Source organism: Cyphomyrmex costatus, unplaced genomic scaffold, assembly GCF_001594065.2.
Source record: "Cyphomyrmex costatus isolate MS0001 unplaced genomic scaffold, Ccosl1.0 scaffold102, whole genome shotgun sequence".
Taxonomy (NCBI): Eukaryota; Metazoa; Arthropoda; class Insecta; order Hymenoptera; family Formicidae; genus Cyphomyrmex; species Cyphomyrmex costatus.
The window spans coordinates 313,338-336,446 of NW_017274977.1; positions in this window are offsets into that span (position 1 = coordinate 313,338).

Consider the following 23,109-nt stretch of genomic DNA (forward strand, 5'->3'; position numbering starts at 1 on the left):
AGTGTGACTATGAAGGGTTAAACACATTTTGCGAGAATCGTCTAAAATACATCTTATGTCCTGATTCTAGATTAGACTTTGTGTTGTCTGGGATAATTATATTCCATCGCTTACTGTCACGAAACGTACGTCTCTCAGATACATTTATGTTATGCTGAATCTCTATAGAACCTTTAATTGAAATAGACGATTATATATCAATGTAATTTGCGCCACGAGTAAAACGAGTCGTCACTTAACGTGAATAATATCCATGATAAATGTCACTACCTGCAAAACGTTTGCATTGTTCTCTCGCGCGGCGACAGGTGTGGCAATCGTACATTTCTCGTTGAAGTAATTACGCCTAATGGGGCATATTTCCTCGACTTGTTTGCTCCCGCACCTTTGAGTCGATACACGCCGCCGTTCTGTAATAATTATCGGTCGTACAAGCAAGAAGGCCTAGAAATATGGGAGAGAATGGTCGTCCTTTATTCGATGCCGTCATCGCATCGACTCAAACGCGTCCGGCAGTTTCGAGTTGCTCACTCGTACAACAAAAGACGATATAATAAGATGCGCAGCCGTGCAACGTTGCCCGTTGCAGCTGCTGAATGCTAATTGCCCGAGCCCTCCGGAAATTATAATTAGACTGCGCAATCAGCGACGACTGCGCCGGGATTCTTACCGGCCGTCTTAACGAACACGCGCTGACTTCGCCGTCGACAAAATGAGAAAGAATGGCCAAGCTGTGCCTTCGTTTGCTCGAGATTCGAGATCGAAATGCATGCCGCCGCTGCAACAAATGGACCTACCCCTATCTGAACTTCGGGCAACAAAATTATTTTGTCATTTGTTTCAACGGCGAAATGTTCGTATCGAGAGCGCGAGATTTGCCAAGAAAGTTTGCGGATATTTAGATCTTGCCGATAAAAAAATGCAAGAAGCTGAAAATAGAATCTTAAATTAATCATTGACTAAAAATTAATTAATATATATGATAGATATTGGCTTCTGTCGAACTAAAGCTCTAAAAAAAAACGATGCTTTATTGATTTATATTTATATATGTATAGAATATATAAATATATATAGATATTAACATAATATTAACTAGCTGTCATTTTTAAATTACATATATATAAAGGAACAGAAAAAATAAAATATCATTTAATAAAGAAAATATTTGACAGTTTTATTTATATACATATAAAGTAAAGACGATTGGAAGTATTTTTATTATTTAATAAATATTAATAAAAGTTCCAAATATTTCTAATCTTAATGATTGATATATGTTTCGAAAATTAAAAAATTTTATGTGATATCTCTTTTGCTTAAACGAAATGTTAATTAAATTTTTTTTAATTTAAAAAATATATATATCATTAAGAATTTAGCATTTGAAAATATATATGTAATCATTGAGATTAGCAATATTTAGCATTTTTATAAACAGGTAGTACATAAAAAGAAATTTCTGATATTTACTTTAAATGTAAATAAAACCGCCTGTCCTCTATGAAAAGATGTTTTATTTCCTCTGTTTTCTATGTGGTTTAAAAATATAGTGAGAGAAAGAAAAACATTATTTTATGTTCTATAATACAAGCTTTATTAAAAATTATTTTACATGATATCTCACGGTATCTTTAAAATACCGTAGATATAATTAACTATTTCAATATTTCTAATTTTGATATTACATTATAATTACGAGTACAACTCATAAAATGAAAAAATAGCAATTTTTGACGGTATTACGATAACGGTTATGATTCGTAAACCATACTGCCTCGTAACAAAATATCAAATATTCTAGAAAAATGTATGCTTGTAATGGGATTTTATATCTCATACAAATTTTTAATATTTTTCACGTAATATTATATTTACTTAACTCATATTTAATCCATGTTTATCCTCTTTACAATGTTTCAATTTTCACTTCTAAAAAAAGTCCTTGTAAATTTTAATTTTTTATCTGAAATTACACATTTTAGTAAAAGTGCTACATTATTAATAAATTGCATGTTCCTTATAATCGCCAAACCTGTTTATCAAACCGTATGCAATAATTTCCGTGTACAATAATTATCATAAAGAACAAACATTTTTTATATCTGGATTTAATCAGTGAATATTTATAATACAAAAGAAAATGAATTACAAATCTCTCGAAAATTTTTAGCTAGTCCAATGGAACATATTTTCTTGAAAATACCTACTTTCCATTATCCGATTTACCCTGCACTCGCGTTGCTGTAGGTATACTATCCTTCTGAAGGTGAGAAGCAAGGCATATGTCGTTAGAGCTTAACTGCCCTTGAAATAGAGCCCTACCGTTACGGTGTCATATAGCTTGATGCACTTTGTTTAGAGTACATCTTACACTTTATGTATTTTATTATTTTACTACGAGTATTATAAAAAAAAGATATACGTGAGCTCATCCACTAGACGTCTTTGTTATTAAAAATACCCCCCCCCCCCATATTATATATATTTCAGTATTATTTCATAATACGTGTATTCTCATTAACACATGAGAGATAAAATTAACCAAAATTTACTTTTATAATATAATTATTCTAGGTTATATTTTAAATGAACGGTAGATTATATTAAACGAATAATTACTTTATTTTTTCTGTTTAATATTCTGGAGTATTGCTCGCATAATTTTTATATTGGTATTTTATTGCAACGACGATAAATTGGCGATCTCGCGATAAATATGGATTGCATCATTTTTCGATCGCTGCATTCATACGTATTTAATAAAAGCACACGATACGCTTGACAAACAAAAATACGTTTATCGATCCATCGCGCTCGCGTTAACGCCGTGGTGGGAACCGGAAGCTTGACCGAGTACATATTGTATAAGCGTGCACGCAACAATTATTATCTGACATTGCCGACGAAGTAACACGCTAACACGCGTTTGTCGCTGACAGGAAGGGTCGTAATCCGAACTGAGGAAAGTTGTCAGCGCACGGCGTGCGCTAATTATAAGTTCGTTAATTGCGAAGTGGACTCACCGCGAGGTCATACGTGTCAGATCGTGGCGGGAAGCGAAAGTCTCAGACTCTCAGACTATCGATCAGTGTGGGATATCCTGATTGCGCTTACTGTTAAATTGAAAATATTGCGTGTGCGCGCGCAAAATTTTTAATTTAATTTTAGAGAATTTAGTTGCATGCTTGCATTCAATGAATTAATTCATTTACGATATTACATTGCAATGTCCGCCACATGAAAATGTCCGACGAAATTATACAGCCGTTATTTTATTAATGTTAGTAAGTAATTGTTATTACATGCTCTCACTTTCGCGAAATAATTTATATTACATGGTTATTACATTCTTGTTGGAAACAATGTTGATAACTTTCTAGAATAGTTTATGGACAGTGGCGCCTTTGATCTTTCAGTAGAGAACATTCATTAGCTTTATATGAAAACTATAAGTTTATTATGAGCTGCATTAAGTATTCCGTAAGATTTCTTTTCCACTTTCTCACATATTTCAGCGTATTCAAAGATCGATAATTGTCAGAATTCTTTTTAATCGGATTAGAAAATACAGAATTCTTTGTGAACAGAAACTCTGAATGAAATATTAACTTCACATAGGGACAGTACTATAATAATATAATATATCTTCAATAGAACTTTCTGTTTCATCCGATTTTTTTAATCCTTTAAGTACACACGATTGAGACGTGCGCATTTCTCTTCTTTGAAATTTTAAAAGCCTACGGCTAAATAAGGTCCCTATTTTTTTCCTTTTTTTTCTTATTACGCTGCTACTTTAAGAATACTTTCTGAAAATGTTAAAGATGTAAGAATCATTTAATAATATCTGTAAAAGTAATGAAAATTAATCAGAAATACAAACGGTTTATCGTATTATAATATTATAGTAAAGACAATCACATGTAGGTATTAATAAAAGCGTGTTTTATATATCTCTATTTTTAAAAGTGACAAACTTTTTAATTAGTAGTTCGCGCGTTAAAATTATGACTATTACATATGACAGAAATTAAGAATCGTAGACCTTTAAAGATATTAAAATAAAGGAATTTGATAATTTAACTATTTATAATAGTTTTCATAAATTTTGAAATATTAATTTTTATAATACTATATTATTATAATAATATTTGCGAGATATTCTGGATAAAGCAACGATTTCATGCCCTGCAGGATGCAACAGGCTTTTAATTTAAAATATTAAAATACCTATCTTGATTGTTGAAAAATACGCGAGAATTTGATAGTTTTTTTTCTTCAAATTTGTCTGGGAATCAGCGATTTATTTCAGGCAGTTCACAAAAGTTGATACGATGTCGCGAAAAAACGGTGGTGATGATATTTTTCGCAACGCCGATTGAATATTCGCTTTGAGACGGAAGAATTGAAAAATGATTTTTTGACGCGTAGATCCTTTGTCTTCGCCACCGTCCGATTAAAATATTTCAAATAGACAGAGGCAATGTGTTTTTTGGTCGGTTAGAACCGACGTTGCGCATGCAAACGCGACGCTACGGGCGACATCGCTCGAATGCGCTACAGTTTCAATGGCCGACTATTGAAACGGAATTTATAGTTTTTAGTGCATGGTGATGGATAACTTTTCAAACCACAAAACACCGGCTTTTGAACAATTTTCGCAACGTGTCCGATACAAGAGTAGCTGTTTTAACGGAAATCACGTTACATAGCCGCGACACTTTTTGTCATTCAATAAATACAATTTCTCTTCTTAATATTTATAGAAATGAGTTTTATCAAAATGTACAATAGAGAACGAAACTCATACTTCTATAAGCTTTTTTTATCGCGATTTAAAAAGTAAAGCGATGATGAAAGAATAGGGAATTACATTTATAAATCAAATAGATACCATGACATCGTAATATCGGCTTCTGTGAAATCAATATCTCATTTTCAGAATTTTAATATACTAGAGAGTCTTTACACAATGAATTCTGCGTGAAGTTTGTATTATATTTTAAAAAGATTTTTGACAAATTAACGCATGAAAGAAATATAGAAAAGTTTTGACGATTTTTCATTAGATGAACATTTTTTGTTGGTTATACAAATCCTTTTTAGAAATTTGCGTAGTACTTTCTTCAGAATTTTTGAACAGTGCTTCGATAATTTTAAAGCATTCACAGTATATAAATTAATCTTGATTAAAATAAAAAAAACTTATTATCAATGTTTGTAAAGAAATTAAATTATAAAATTAGTACCCATATATAAACATTTTTTTATATTTATGGACGAAACTTTTGAATTATATTAAAAATTCTTGAACTTTGTAAAATTCTAAAAATGGAGTATTAACTCTACGAATTAAAGGTACGATATTATAAATAAAATATCATAATTTTATCTCGTTAAGATCGTTTTAACGTTTCGATACAAGGATAAGTATATTCTATCGATAATGCTGAAAAATTATCGTCGATATTTCGAAACGTTATGTCGATGAAAAACTTTTTAGTCCGAAAGGATTCAAAGCGCTGCTATTCGATATTCCGCACAAAGGCCTACGTCCGATACGAAACAACGCCATTAAAGTGATGGCGGCGGAACGAAATGAGAATAATCGAGCAGCTCTTTCCGCGCTTTCGTGTCCACTCGATCGGAATGTCGATGAAGAACTTTTGATTTAAAGGGCCGACGCTTTCGTCGGCTCTGCGTTACAAGTCGTATATATAGAGAAAAGGAGAGATTTCTCTGCTCGTTGAATCATATAAAATAATTTATAAAAGACCTTTGCTCGTAGATATTTTTCTTAAATGTTATTAGTAAAGATGATAAGATATTTGATAAGTTTATACGTAAAAACAATATTTTAAGAAAATTTTACGTTCGATAAATATCGGTAAAAAATATCGGTCTAAACATATCACAGAAATTGTGATGTTTGCATTGATATTTATTTTGTTGTACAATAAAACAAGTATTTTACATATTAAAATGCATACATATATTAACATAATGAGCAAAGAGATACTTTCTTAAAAGTATTATGTATAAATTTATACATAATACTTTTAAGAAGTATTTATTATAGAAGGCTAATATGCTATGAAAGGTACGCTGAATCATTTAATTGTAATTATTTCATAGAAAAAGAATAGTTCATTAAAAATCACGTAATGTTATTTTATTGTTTTACTGATTCGTTATAGGAGTTATACTTCTTTCTGATTCTACATCCTTATACATATAGGTACTAGCGGTGTAGTGAACTATTTTTCTATGTGTCCATTCGTTCTGTCTGTTCGTTACTTTTTCCTTCTTGCAGAAGGTCGAGCGGCTAGGAAAGAAATCGTAAGTCCTCCAGGGATATTTCCCCCCTGTACAGTTTCTTGCAATTTTTAAGATCTAAACCAAGATCAAAAAGTCCGAAGTTTCCGCTCGGTCTCTGTCAAAGTTCCTGTTGAGATTTTCCTTGCGCTCCCGGGATTCATCTCTGTCGATATATTGACGCTAATTACTAGTAGCGTAGTTAATCGACGTTAAATTCTTTGACTGATGAAAGAAGCTTCCAGGGAAAGGAGAAACGAAAGTTTCTGAGAGATTCTTGATTGAAATTTATAACTTGATTTATTAAGGGGTTTAATATTGGTTAAGGAATTGCCGGCGAAAAGTTAGCACGTTGTTGCAAGCGCTACGAGAGGGCGTGAATTTCTTGTTCAATTTTATATGAACAATTAGTCTATCTTGCGGAATAAAGTAACCTTGATGTTTTAAATTTTGCAAGCGCGAAATAATTTAAATATTGAATTGTCGTGACGTCTCGTTAATCGTGTCTAATTTTCAACAGTCCTGCTTACTAATTTATTGCTTACTAATCCCTTTCATCTTCTGAGAGTCACGATCTCTTCCACTCGATTCAAAATTTTTTAAATCTACACAGTGATCGTAAGTTTCGTCCCGGTTGGAAAACTTTTAGCCAGAAGCTCTCAGTATCGCTCGGCGTCTATTTCTATTTTTCTACGCGACGATAAACTTCTTTACGAGACTTGAAAGGATGTTTCTTTTACCAAGACGTATTCGAGAAAAGAGTGTACCGATCTTATAAAACGTGAAGTTTACGTTGTAAGAAATACACGGTGTAAATAATTTAATGCAAAAAATTTGATTCGAAGCTTTAAAGATTTTAAATATTGCAAATATTAAATATGTATATCAGCCGTAGTTTCTACAAAAAATTTAAAATTGGAAATGTATTAATATATTTATATTTTCTTAATTTTTATATAAAAATAATAAAACTATATAACACTTGATACAGTTGTGTGAGAAGAATCATGTAATAATTTAATAAGATTTTTTAATAGTTTATTTACTCTTTTCATTTTTATTTTTGTTGTGTTAATATTTCAATTTTTTTGTATAATATAAGTACTTAATAATCAAGATAATTTATAAAAAGATTGATAGCGATTCACTGATTAGTTGTCCGATAAATAATATGTAAAATAATATAAAAGTTTAATAGTAAACTTTATTTATTTACCGGACAATTAATCAATGAATTGATCTCCATAAAACTTTGCATAAATTATCTTGATTATAAGCATACTCAATAAATGAAATTTGTATTATTATTTTTTAAGTTAAAACGTTATTATAATAAAAACACGTTATTATAATAAAAAATAATAATAAGTGAAATTAAAATTAAAGAGGACTCTTTATATAAAAATAATAATTAAACAAGGTGAAGGACAATAAGAGTAAATTCATAAGTAAACAAGAAAGCGATTATAACATTAAAAATATAATATAAATTTAAATATGTATATACATCTCAAACTACTAGAAAAGAATACAATAAAAGTACTTGGCCGCTTTTGATATGTAATATTAAAAATTAGAATATCGGTCAATATAATATAAGAAAATCGCTCGGTGTAATAATAATAAAAAAATAATAATAAACAGTTTGCAGTGATTGTACAGTTGATATATCTTTAAGTATTCTAGTGCAAGAATAACCTTAGAAATCCTAAATGCGGGTTTTATTGATGCAAATTGCGCGTCACAAGTCCCGGAAGGAGCGTCAGTTTTCACAGTTCCTTCTCAGTTTCGAACGCGAATCTCATCACTTCTACAGTTTCCTATTCTTTGAAGGACTTGCGATCTCTAGTTTCCCTCCCAGCATATCTTGTGCATAGTGAAAAGTTGTCAAAGGAGAAACTTTTGTGCCGGCGCGGCGCACGCGCCTCTAGATAAATGTACGGGCGATCATGAAATTCTGAAGGATTTCGGGAAGCGTAAATTTTCGGTCCGCCACCGGTATGCGAGTTCGAAACTATGCGAACGGTGAAAACTATCGCTCGCTTGCGGTTACAGTCATTTGTTTAGAGCGTCAGTTAAGCGCGAAAGCTGTTAAGCGTATATATTGGCAAAATCGCTCGTCAGTACTCGATTAAAGATCATACAATAGAAAGGATTACGTATTACGTATTTATTCACGCAAGAAACAGTTTTATTTAAGTATTAAAAAGTTTAGCTATTGTTACAGATTTCAAATAATTTGTTTGAACTGATCAAAATAATTGTATAAATACTCAAACTGCTTGCTAAAATGTTAAAACTTTTTGCAGAATAATTATTAAACTTTTAGCGTTCTATTGTATATAATTGGCTTGATGGTCCAGCAAAATTATTTTCAGATCTGTATCTAGTTAAATTTTTAAGCACTTTAGTGAACTGTTTTTTCCAAGCAACAAGCTGATGTTACATTTCGTTATTTTGATGTTAAAATGACGACGACAGTTTGCTAGCTGGGATGTTGTAATATGAATTCTCGTAATCGATTGCTTATAAATTTTCATTCAGGAGAAACCAAAAGCTCCGAGAGATAAAAATAAAAGATAGGATTAAAAAAAAATAGAGGCAGCTCGTTTCTCACTGTCCGGAGCTCTTATTTCTGGGTGATCACCTTTAAAATCCACAAAGCCGAAGCCTCTAGCCGAAGTCTCGCTAGGAGAATGGGGTACAAATTGGATGTAACGTCATCACTTTAGGGGATTCGGTGCTTATTATTAGCTGCGCTATTGATTTTGCTTCCCACTCGCCCTTGCAACCTTCAGACTCACTCTGTAACTAAACGCGAGTGAGAGGTTATCGTCCGGCGGACTCCTCGACGTCCCATCTCCTTTTTATCGCTGGCATTTTTATCTTAATGATAATGTTCGGTAAAGTATAGCCCATATCGATGGTAAGCTATCCGGTGGAGCGATACTCCATTATCACAAACTCTCTTTGAAATGAGATCGAATCTAGACGACAACGGTCGATTACAACTGATTTTTTTTTTTTTTACGAAACACTTTTTGTCGCAAAAGGAAAGGCGGAATGTGAAAAAAGTCACTGGATGTGTACAAGAGAGAGAACACAGGCATAGAAGAGAACGGTGAAAGCAAAGAAAATAATGCGGTACAGCGAGCGCAACTTTATGTTGCATTATGTCCTCGAGGATACTGCAGATTTATCCACCATATTCCAAATGTTTGTTTCTTGGCTTTGCCGCCGGTATAAGTAGATACTTGATATAATTCCTAAAAGGGAAGTTGCTGTTGACGATGTCACAGTCTTTTGCCCACTGTTTTATTAACGTCACTTATTTTGTAGCGATTATAATGAACTATATTTCAATTGTGATACGCGCGCGTTTTTCTATACTGTAAAACATTCATGTAAAATTACAATAATTATTATTAGTGCATGGGTAACTTTGGGACTCTATATTAAAAATATATATTTATACACACAAATTGACAACATACAAATAAAAATAATATTTAAACTGATAAATACTGAGAACACGCCGTAACGGTCAAGCTGGATCTTGAATACTTCTAATATATAATTTTCGTATGAATTTATATACTACGTATGTAGATTCTTAAATGCGCGCAGAAATTTTTTCAGTTTTACAACGCAAATTCTAATAAACTACCGCAGTACTATCATGAGTTAAATTGACTAACAATCTAACAATTTTGATGCTCGTAGCATCTTGGATCTTAATATTGTTGAATGACATATTAAAAATCTGTAAATAATTAATTTATGTTGTGTAAAATATTACCTCGGCCGAGGGAGTCGAACCCGGATCTCTGGTATTTCGTGCGAGCGTCTAAACTCTAAAGCCTTTAGACTACCGAAACCTTTGTAATCTAAAGGCTTAGGACGCTCGTACGGAATGTCAGAGATCCGGTTCGACTCCTGGCCGAGGTAATATTTTTCGCAACATAAATTAATTATTTACAGATTTTTAATACGTCATTCATATAGATTTTAATAATGCGGTTGTAAGAGTTTGCGTTGTAAGTCTGAACAAATTTCGAGGCGCATTTAAGAATCTACATACGTAGTATTATATATAAAAATTATAAATGCATACGAAAATTATATATTAGAAGCATCCAAGATCCAGCTTGATCGTTACAGTTCTCATCGGTATTTATTAATTTAAACTTTCACGGTCCAATAAGATTTGATATGATATTTAAATATTTAAATGTTTAAATTTACAGAAATACTTAAGTATTAATTTGCCAATGAATTACATACAATTTTTCTTAAATTATTATCATTATGATAAATAGTAATATTACAAAAATTTGTATGCTTACACAAAAACTATAAAATATACCTATATATTATTGCTATTGTAATTTTTTATCTAATATAAAACAATATATTTAACACAATTATATAAAAATACTAATATTTTTGTACAATTTTATATATTTTTATTATAATATAAAAAGTATTTCATAGACAATAACAATATAACAATATGAGTATTTCCTATAAGTTTCTAAACTTTCTATTTTAGAAAATCTCGATAGCCAAATTTAACAGATAATCCACGAGAGACGAGAGACGAGAAAACTCGTGTGAACGAACACTCACAATTGTTTGAGCATCCAAAAAAAACCGATTGCGAAAAAAACTTGCGAATTCAATTAACAGCTTTTGCCTTGAGGAAAATTAAAGCTGATGGTCGCGATGTTAAGAAGTCGGCACGAATGGTGTACTGCCACCGTGAGTGCTAACTTCGTGCCGACATAATCGGGTTAGCATCATTAACTTGAATCGCTTTTACTTTAATTGCCTTGGGTATCGCGCGGATAACGAATTTGCATCGCCGGATCTTCTCCCTTTCGAAGGAAGAAAAATTATTCTAGGAATCCCGCGTGCTAACGAGGTAGATAAGCTTGTCGGAGGTTAGTACTGGATTTTCCGATAGCATGCCGGATTATGGTGGAACGACTGCCGTCGTTCTCGTCATCCACTGCACTCGAAGCCGCATTAAAGATTCTCAATATCGTCGCCTTGAAGGAATATCTTGCGTTCTCGACAAGTACCTACGTTATTCGCAAAAGGAAGAATCTACCAAGCGGAAGGGAAAAAGAATGTAAAAAAAATAAGTATCATAAATTTTTTCAAAAATTCGACATCATCGTGAATTCGCGAGTTTCAGAGATTGAAGCGCCGTGAAATTGACAGCCGTATTTTACGCAGAACACACAAGAGGACGCGAAATTTCAGTAGGTGGATCCGCAACGTATCCTTCGTGTTGCCGTATCCCTTCGTTAAACATCGCGGTGTTATATTTGCTCAATTAAGAGCGCGCGTATACACGAATTCGGAATTACTTCGTGCGCCTCGAACATCGTGTAGTTTCTAGCAGTGCAGTATAATCATAACTACGCGGGGCGGGTTAGTACAAATACATGGTTAACAGCATATACGCATGTGCGAGTGCAATGCTCGCCGTGACGTTTCTCCTCGTTATCGTAATGTCCCTTCAGGCAGGAAAAGAGCGATTTTTCATCCTCGCGAAGTCCTGGAATGCAGTATATTGCGGGATCGTTCCGTTCCCGATGAGTTCTTGCGGGTATTAGAAGAGATCGGTAGCTGACATGTAACGAACGCAATGCGCCGCGACGCTTTAGCGCAATTACGACAAAGCCACTTACTAATTTCACCGTCTGATAATCTATTATCTCCCGACCATGTGGGCTTCGCTCGTGTATGTACGTACTAATCCTCGGCTCTGACTTTCGGTAGCGGTGGCACGTCGACCCTCGTTTCACCGAGCTTCCACATTGAAATCCTCTCTCTACTCTGTTCTCGAACAGACGACGCCACGTCTGACCAATACCGTACTATCTCTACTGCGCACTAGCATCGGGTATCTTATATTTATGTAATTCTCGTTCGGCTCGTGAATTGGTTGTAACGTTTCCCGCGAATTATCTCTTCCAGGTCGTACGGTTCTCTAATGGTCTGGTAAATTTTTTAATCTACTTCACCTCCTAATTGGTTTTATTTAGTATTTTTCGATAGCCGCGAAATTTTATAGCCCCTGCTATCTTCTGTACATGTATTATCGCTATTTAAATTTCTTATTTGCATTTGATTTGAATTTTAATAATTAACTACTCGTTTTTTTCCATTCTGCTGATTTCAAAGGTTTCAATATTTTTATTAAGTAAATTAAAAGATATTCATCGAGCTATAAAAAAAAATGTAATGTATGTTTCTTACAACTGTTACATTTTTTAACTATTTTAAAACTATTACATAGTTTTCCGAAGAAAAAGATAGAGAATTATCGCAAGTATAATCAAATAGGAAAAAGATATAAGAATGTTACGCGAACGTTCGTTCTGTAATTTAGCATATTATTGCTGCAAGTTTCCAAAGTTTTAGAATCTTTGAATTCCAGAAGATCTTCGGTTGCTAGCGCAGAATGTCGGGAAAGTCATTTTAAATGAATAAATCAATATGTAAATATATGTTTGTTAAGGTGCATTCTGAAACTTCTTTTTATCCCCTACTACCGTACTCTGTTACTCTCTCCGTTCGTTCTCGACGATATTATGAAAGATTCATAGTCGCAGCCTCTACCAAATAATACATAGCGCGGTTTATTGTTCGCCACTGTAATATCGTACAGTAACCGAATGCCGAAGTTTTCTTTCTGTATCGTTTACTACCGCGGACAAGTATAATCGATCGGAATCGATAATCGCCGATATAACGTTGCAATATAAATGTTTGTTTTATCGTCGCATTCGAAATCAAGACAATGGATTTATGGAAAGTAAGAGTTCCCATTAATATGTATATTCGGTATCTCAAAAATAACTAAGCTCTTTACGTTATCGATTGCACGTCGCATTTAATCAACACGTAGAAATGTTTACAGCTGCATGCTAATTTTACATCCGGCCACCTTGCGAACATATTTTACCTAGACTGTTACTTATACCGTAGCGTTTTCAGGGAATTTAATCTCAGTATGCAATGAACTATATTTATATACTCGCGTATATCCGATATTCGTAGAAAAGAACGCATGCAACGCGAAAAGTCACGATAGAAACCAACGACGAGGGAAATATAAGAAATAAAATTATTTCATACGCGTGTCTATCATGTTTCGAAAGATATTATCCGTCGCAGCGAGCTACAGTTTAAATTAAAAGAAAATGTTTCTTTTAAACTTCGAGGCATATTCGAATGAAGAACGTGCGCTATTAATATAATGGGATTGCGAAAAAAATCGATCTTTTTCACAATAATAACTAACTCGGAATAGTCACCCGGGGTGTTTTTCTCGGCGAAAAATGTAAATTGTTGTAAAATATTGTTTAATATATTTTTTTTCTTTTTTAATGATTATTCTTTACGAACTTTTAAATATGTAATTTAATCGAAAATTTGCAATAAAAACGCGTTATATACATAGAAATATTGTCATAATAAAGTTGCTTGATTTTGTTTATGTCGTGTTTATTATATTTCGTTTAATATTTATTTAATTTTTATTTACTTTTTTCAGAACATTGTGGTTATATCTGCAATGTTCTCAAATACTAATAAATCAGGAAACAATCAGTAATACAAACACGTTGTTAATAGTAATGATTTCAATTATGGTATAAAGTACCCGCTATAATCGTTTATGTAAAAAATCAGGTGATTACTCTCGGGTTAATGAGATAGTAACTTAATCGTTTAAATCAGGGCACGTGCGTATTTTGATTGTGACTTGTGGAATTGTTAATATTAATAATTGTAAAGATTAAGTATTGAAAAGTGATCTTGTATATGCAAATTGTGTAACTAATATAGCTTTATGAAAAAAAAAAGGTTACACAACACTTTGAATATCCGCGAACTTCACTTTCGATTTTCGATACTACATGCGGTGTCTGGAACTTTGCAGCAACGCTGATGCAACTGCACCGGCATACACTATCCATTTTGTACGCTCGTGAAACATTAAATGCACCGTGAAAGCCCGCCAGATTATATTTGCATCTATTATCCCGTTGAGAGGTCCAAGCGCATTTCCTGACATGCCCGTTGCATCTCTTGACCTTTGACCAATAAAGCTCCAATTTACGAGCGTATTCAAATTTCGAATGTAATTAGGACATCGACACCTACTATTATTCGAAACTCATGTCGAACAACTTGTTAGATTGTGAATGGTATATCTCAAAAATGTCTCTATAGAAAACGGGAATTGTTCATTAAAGAATGTTCATCGATAATTTAATTTCGATTTTCATATGAAAGCGCTTTTAAAGTCTTGAGTTGTTAAACTCTCATGATACTTGAAAGCTTTAGTTGGATTATTGGATATTTGGATTTTCGCCGATGAAAAATACGGATTTCAAACAAATGAAGCTTGAAAAAAAGCGAATCATCAGCAGAGACATGTAGAAATTGAATTGCAAATTGAATGAAATTTCAACGAATAAAAATTTCTGATTTACAGGATTCTATTTTACCTCGGGCCGACGCCCGAAATGCGGGGCCGTTTATTCTATTTTTCCCATGATGAACTATCCGCGAGGAGAGCATGTCTTTGTTCCTCCTGTTTTATTTTTAATTCGTCGGAACGATCTCGCGTTGAGAGTTGCGTTTTTTGTACTATTCTAGCCGCTGGCATTCAAGCACTGGGCGTTTTTTTCAAGGGTTACCTTAATTAGCGCTGTCTGATCAATGTTCGTGAGATGAAAGGTTGCTCGTATTTTTCCTTTTACGATGCGCTACGGCGATCGCGGTCTTTGAATTTCCATGACCGAATTCTCGGAGATCAAAGCACGGTGATTCGTTCGTAAATTAGCGTGTACAACAAAGAAGAAACGGTTAAAATTACGTCAACATAATAAAAGAATTATTATATAAATGCGATTTCTCATTAGAACGAATTCTTTAAAACTGAAATGCTTTATTTTTTTTTAAATATAGAAAACTATGGAACTCTCGACTATAGTAATGGATCATATATATCCGAAGTAAATATTTTCGACGGTTTTATACTATGACGTACTCTGAAAATTGTAAAAAAATACTTTAAATCTTCCCCGATCAATCGCTGTAAGGCGGACATTTACTTGCATTCTTTATTTCAAATAGGCTTAGAATTTGAAAGAGCTTTAGAATTTGGATGCAGTTTTCATAGCTGCAATTTAGAGTTAAAACCTATTTTAATTAATCTTGCACTTTGAAATGAGTTTTTTTTCCTAAACTTTTTAATTATCAATACTGAATTTGTCGCTTATGCTTATTCAAATTGTATTGAAAAAATTATACGTCATCTAAAAACTGTCATTTTCTTGTATTTTTTCAACGTTGGATAACAGCGTTCTGTTTTTGAATTTATGATCGCATTTCGAACAAAATATCGATGGAGTGATGAAAGTATAAAAGTACTGCCAAGTTGCTGTCGACTAGAGTGCAGTGCCAATATTTTTATCGCCTTTCAAATTTGTGATTGGTCATAAATTTTAATCCCTATATTTTTGAAAAGATAGGTACGTACATTTTTATCGCACGACGTGATGAATATCTTTTATTATCAAGGATACACTGATGACATTTAAGTGATGCGCACTGTTAGATATTAAAACAATGGTGATCCAATTTCTAAATAATATTTTGTTATTTTTAATTTCCATGTGTATCAAAATATAAATCGATTAATTTTTATGTTTAGTTTCAACAAATATCCATAATGACGTGATAAATTAATAATAAATTTGAATTAAATAAAATTTAATTTAATATACATTTTTTTCGAGTCAAGTTGTTTAATTCCATTGTTTTAATTAGATATTAAGGATATTGAGTAGAAATTAATTCCCACTCAATTGAGTGGCCATCTATAGAAATTATTAAAAATAACTCAAATTGGGTATAAATTGACGTTATAAATTTAATAGTATGAGACTCATGAACATAATTTTTAATTGACAATAATTTTGTCCTTATCTGCGAGAATTATTATTATCAATATACCGATAGTAAATATCAATTGTCTGTGAATCGTTTAAAAATATCGAAAGCTAAAGCGCGATAGATGGAAATAGTAATCGACGTAAACGACTATGTTCGTCGTTATCGTAAAGGATAAGTGGTCTTTACGGGTCGCAGAAACGTAAGTGAAGGCTAAGAAATATACGTTATGTCGTTTCTTAGCAGGAACATTGTCGTAAGCTTGTACTTGCGAATATAACGCTACTGTTTCTTTACCGTGGCGAACCATTTTTGAAGTATATTTGTAACTTTAGTCACATTATTTACTCGCAATCGCGATATGATTTAAATCTTAATTTAATTGTAAGTCTGTAATCATGTACCATCTATGCATACGTTTAAATATTGACATCTATGATGCTCAGTGCACTTAATCACCGACGTTTCCTATCTCATAATGTACGCGTCCAGTTATTTACATCGCTAACTATCTACGTGCATTGGTTATCTACGTGTCTATTTGCTCTCTCAATTATCTATCTCCATGTCAAACTAGATATCTGTATATTGCCGGTATATCTGCATTTCGCATATACATCTCGTAATAACTACGCATTTGATCACAGGATTCGATTATTAGAATCAAATTAAAAAATATATAGCTGGTCGATGATTCTAAATCAGTTTATCAATCATCGCAAACGTAAATGTCTCAAATTCTTGTCGATCGATGTTTCCCGCGTAATAGTGACAAGTTAGAACTTTGTTTGTGACGAATACGTAGGTCTAACCCGTTATAATAGTGTGTTTCGATGATTTAGCTCTAAACATATAAAATAAGTATAAGTGCGCATTAGAGCCTGCATGTATATACATATAGCTTAATATGTTAACTTTTCATAATAAAAGTTCGTACAAATAGTCGCGAATGTTGGATAATTCTCGAAAAAAATATGATTGTCAAGATATACGGATTATCTGTCAGAATTATTTATTTAACGCAATAAGCAAAAAAATGGCCATATTCGGTCAAAGCGGATCTTGATGCCTATAAAAATACTTTTGCGTGTATCTTACAATTTCTAGTACAAGCAAACTTAAACGTCGAGTATTTAATAGTCTTGAAACATAGTCTTAAGTTTCTTAAGCTAAAACTAGAGAACACAGTACATAAATTAAATTAAGACAAGCAATTTAATAATATAGATGCTAATGATCATCTTCAAAGAATTATCTATTTTCTATTAACTGTTTTATTTTCGAAGATATATTGACAGCTATCGTCAATATCTACTGTATTTTCTTTGTAATTATCTACGAGAAATTTTGCAATTGACAGAACAATTGTTGACACACCCGTTTAAGCGTAAAAAGGGTCAACGGGATATTAGCTCTATTTTTCGATTGCCCCTCGTTGAGATTAACGAGGTGTCAAAAATGGAAGCGCGAGTGAAGCGCAATAAATTCTTTTCGCGTAGTAATCTGGACTTATCATGCCTCGCGTAAAATCGAGAGAGGGAAATTTCACTGTCGCACGTGCGATCATGCGAATTGAGTCAATTTATAAAACGTAATTTAACACGTTTTTTATTATTCATTTGTGACATACGCACCTCGCTTGAAATGAAGTTCGATTCGATCTTTATTCATCTGTGATGCTTCGATACATTTATTGCGTCTTTCTTCACTTGTCTTAATCTCTTTGCTGATTACAAGCATGCGAATTCAATAAATGTCTTTAATTTAATGTGTCTACACGGAAAGAATGATTTTGTTTAAATATCTAAAAATTTAGCTAGTAGCACAGGTCTGAGAATATAATTTTATTTGGACCATTAAAATAATTATGCACTGAAACAAATGTTTTATACGAATAACTTGATTAACATATGTGAATTATAAAATCTTTATTTTTTAATTAACAAATTCAATTGTCGTTTCAATTTAAATTTTATTATTAAATAACCAAATTTTGATTGGAACAACATAATTTTCAAATTAAAAAATAAAAAAGTTTTTATAATTTATGCATATATCAAGTTTACATTATCAAGATTTTTGCAGTATTGTCACCAATGTTTAAGTGTTCGACATAAAATTTCAGTAAAATAATTTTTAGATCCGCGTTTAGTTAAATTTTCAGATACTTCGCAGCAGCATCGTTTTTTATCGTTAATTTTTTCAGCAATTTTGTTAAACGATATATACTATAAATAACACTTTATTGCTTCTATTCTCTGGTGCGTAAAAAATTTAAATAAATTCTAAACGAATTCATGATTATATAATAAATTCAATATCATAAATTCAAAGATTTCGTGGAAAATAAAAATTCATTTTCAAGTGAAAGATGAATTTCAACGTTTCAACGAAATATTACACCTGCCGCGCGTGTTCAACTTATTTATGACACTATCGGGCGATACTTTACATCAAGAAATCTCGTAAAAGTGATTTTTGGTGGAAAAAGCCGGAAGCTTTTCATTTTCGGTGGTTATTCCGGAAAGTCAATACTCACTCACGCGGATCGGAAACCGCAACGTCAAAAATCACGAAAAACCGCGTGAACGAATCGTCCGTCATTGTGTTTGACATAGCACCTGCTATAACGCCCGCCACATTGTATCCTGGAATAATCCTGCATACAGCAGGATATACCAGGGTGCTTTTATCGCCACGCCACTTCTACCCGCGGTTTAACGCCCGTCTGCCTTGAGTTACGTTTACGGAGTCAGCGTGACTTTATCGCCGACCTTTCCAACGGCTTTGCTAAACGATGACACTCTTTATTACCTCCGTCCTGGTGTTACGATATAAGGCAAGAACCTCGCTCGGGGTCGTCTCTCTGTCGGACTCGAGCCTCGGTCACACTACTGGCGGCGTAAAGCCGGCCGTGCCAGCGCCGGCCAGAAGTCAGACCCGGATAAATCTGTAGCATTCACCCGCACCGTCACGAAGGAGAACGGCTCGGTGAAATAATTCACCGTCGGGATATACATACGTAGCATTACCCTAATGCGTAACTACGAATTGCGGGTTAACTCACTACTGCGTTAGTACATATAACAGGATTCGCATTACATCCGTGCCGTAGTAATAATTATCTTGCTGGAGAAGAGAGAAAGAGACAGAGGGAGAGAAACATATATATAGAATCGGTATGTGTTTTGCAATTCCAAGCACGCCTATTCTGTTTGTAGATTAGCGTAACAAGAGGGAGACGTAATTAGAGATTTAGTGAGATATTGCAGACGAGATTTATATTATCATTTGTATAAGAAGACGTTAAACTATATAAGTTATAACTAATTTCGAGTTCTCGCAAAGAGATTTTTGCTTTAGATTTTTCGAGCTATTCCAAAATTTTCGCTTTGTATTTGTCGTACATATTATCCCCGTTTTTTTTTTACCCCGCAATTTCATTTACGTTCTAACACCTATCTAGCAGCTCGCATCCTACTTGATCCTACGCTTCCTTTCATCATCGTGCCATCCATCCTATTGTCTCTCCTCGGCCTCTCAGGCCCAGCCGTGTCGTCAGAGCGTCTTCTCGTGGAATAATCTCGGCCACGGTAACCTCGTTAGCAAACAGCCAACGAGAATTATTATTTCAGGACCTGTGCTAACAGTCGGTCTGCCTACCGTCGCGGTTCCGTTGTGGACGAATTAATTCAACGTCGGTGCCAGCACCTTTCCCCGCTATTTCATTATTATGCTAAGTCGGTCGCGACCGGGCTGGAGTGTTTCACTCATTCATGTATTTGCCAATCGATCGTTATCCCGAAATAGACCGCGAGAAAGAGAGTGTTGAATCCATCCAGAGCGTTGCCTTTATTTTTATGCATTTTTTAAATTAAATTTTTTTCCTAAATCATTAGTATTCTAATTTAATTAATTGTCAACTTAATCTACCGGTGAGGTTCACGCGACGATATCTGATCCTTTTGTCACACTCACACAAGCGCGAAAATTTCAGAAGTACATTCGTTACGACCTGTACATTTGCAAAGTGGAATTTTATGGTGTAATGTCATTCTGATTAGACTTGCCCGTGTTAACGTGCCGTCGAGTAGACGTAAGCGTACATGAACATTCCAGCTTAATTCGTTTTTAAATGAGTTTACGGGGAAAAGTTCGCGCGTAATGTTACTTAGTACGATCTACGAGCAATTAAAACTGTTGCGTTTATCTCGCTCGTTATCGTAATCTCTCTTTGATTAATGCTTGCTTTACGAAACAATGTTTTAATCGTATTATGACATCCACCGACGGCGCTCTGTGATTCAATATAATGTATAAGAATAACTGGCTTAAGATTTTGTCGTAGTCTCGTTATCTCGCTAATAGCATCGACATTTTATGCTGATTTTGCATGCTCAAATTGGATCGAATTGTTACGCGCATGCTGCTCCTCCCTTCATCTTTCTCTCTCGCTTTTGTAAAGCGTCCGATAAATCTCTAGTCTCTAGAACGTGAATGGAATCAATTATCACAACAGTGAGCGCTCTATCATTATAATGCACTCCGTCCGATAAAGCACTTCTCCCATTTGCTTGATGCTGATACTTAAAGCATGAATACAAAGTCAATTATTCGGAACATTTCAATCATTCACGATATTAGTCCCGTGAAAAAAGTTTCGTGGCATCATGAAAACACGACGCGATAGCGGGTGGGCCACCGTCTGAGATTTTATCGAGGAAAAGCTTCGAATTATGCGCTGAAAATGACTCTTGAAAGCTTCTGTGTATCCCGCCTTTAAACTTTAAAGTAGTCGCCGTCCAAAGCTTCTCGTTTTATTATGCGCTGCCTTTGTCTTCTCCCTGAACACTTATTATTTAGAGATAATGTTGCGCGTGATCTTCTTTCCTTCTCACTCGCATCGATAAACATGGCTGTGTAACTTTCGTTACGTATTTTCGTGCGTTACTTTCCGATTCCTGAATAATATAATATTTAAATAAAAAAGAATGAAGAAATTGCTGATATAATTTTTTTAGAAATGACGAAGAGATGAAAATTATAATATTTAAAAAATTACTCATTTAGTTAATTAATTAATTTCCTTTATTAGTTTAATTTGATCATAATTCAAAGGATGATATTTTAATAATACTTCTGATGGAAGATAATACGACGCTTTCCAGTAATAATTAATTTAAATTAATATTTTTACCATTGTGTGCGAAAGACTATCTCATTAATAAATTTTATTCTATGAGTCTAGACATATCTCAAATGTAAATTGTTAATTCGCACTCGCGTCAGTAATTTGTTTTACTACATCATACTTGCACATGCAAAAGAGCCGGTGCATGAATACGCGGATGGATGTGAGCGGAGAATTCTGGGTCACGCCAAATGGATTGGATTTACCCCGACGGGTTGGATCCTACGTGCGTTAGTGCTATTGGAAGGCGGCCAATATGATACGACCCCGAAATGGGATTCAATCTGATTTCGGCTTTATTTATAGCTCCGTCTCGTACAAATCGATCGCAATCGCAAAAGTCGCGTAAGATAATCGGCTCACTTTCGCCGCGCTTTTCCTTTCGGATGTTACGGAATCGCTCTTCGTGAAGGAGGAAAAACCGTTTAGCGTTAGAGGTTCGCCTTGAATGCCGCGTCATCGCATGTATATCCGCGTCACTAGATACTACAATCCTTGAACACTTGATATTCCCGACTAAGGTTCCTAATCCAATAAGTGAAATGTCAAGGATTCAGCTATGTGAAATAGTGGTTTACTCGAAAATCCCTCTTCTATTTCTTTGGAGAACAATAAAGAGCTGATTTTCGATTTAACAAAGAAAGAAACTGTAAATGTTAACGTTCTCTCTTGATTCTCGAGATAAGTTTCGCAAGATGAAATATATGAGATAAAGGACCTTGTAAAATATGAATATCATTTATTAAGTCGGCTTTATATTTTATGCACGGAAAAAGCCGGTTACATGGTTAAGAGTCGCCCATCAATACATTTTTTGGTTATAAAAGCTGTAATAAATAATACGATTGTGATAACCGTTTGGCATATCTTAACGATTATGGCTGTTAAGATATCTTACAATTATCACAGCTAAATTTATTGATGGACGAAAATCATCATTTCTAGTTATGGCAACCGTGACATTTTTTTCTGTATGTAAGTCTAACACTTTCGTTCATTTTAAACCGATGCGGATTTATTGACTCTTGCATCGTATAACGAATTAATACGAGTACATCGAGCTTCGTGTACCTTTGGGGATGCTCACAACGAATTAGGTAATTTCCCTAACGATCCTTGACACTCTCCTTCATCGTAACTTCCGTCGGCCCTAGTTAGGAAGACGTTGATCAACGTGGTAACTTAAATGTCTTAAATGTCACGCGCGAAAAGTTTTCCGTTACCAAGTTTGTCTTTTCGTCGTCAACTAATATTTTCCGTGCTTCTTGAAAATAAAAACTGTTACATAAATATCTTTATGTCAGCCGGCATTTCGAGTTATTATACTTAAAGCAAAACCTCTACTTCGCGAGACTACGGAATTTTCAATCTTTACTCTCAAATTTTGAAGGCATCGTACGTTAAAGTAATTTTTGTACGCGTATATTAATTCCTGAGCGTTTAGTTTCGCAACCGTTTATGTTCCTAACTATCTCGAACATATGCCCGTGATACGATATATCGATATTTCCGCAGGATGCATCGATATTTTTGCTTATGGTAGAAGTAAGTTCTTTTCTCCTTTGATCGTCGGTATGAGAAATCGCGAGATCTTATTGAGAGGGCGGATGAGATTATTAATA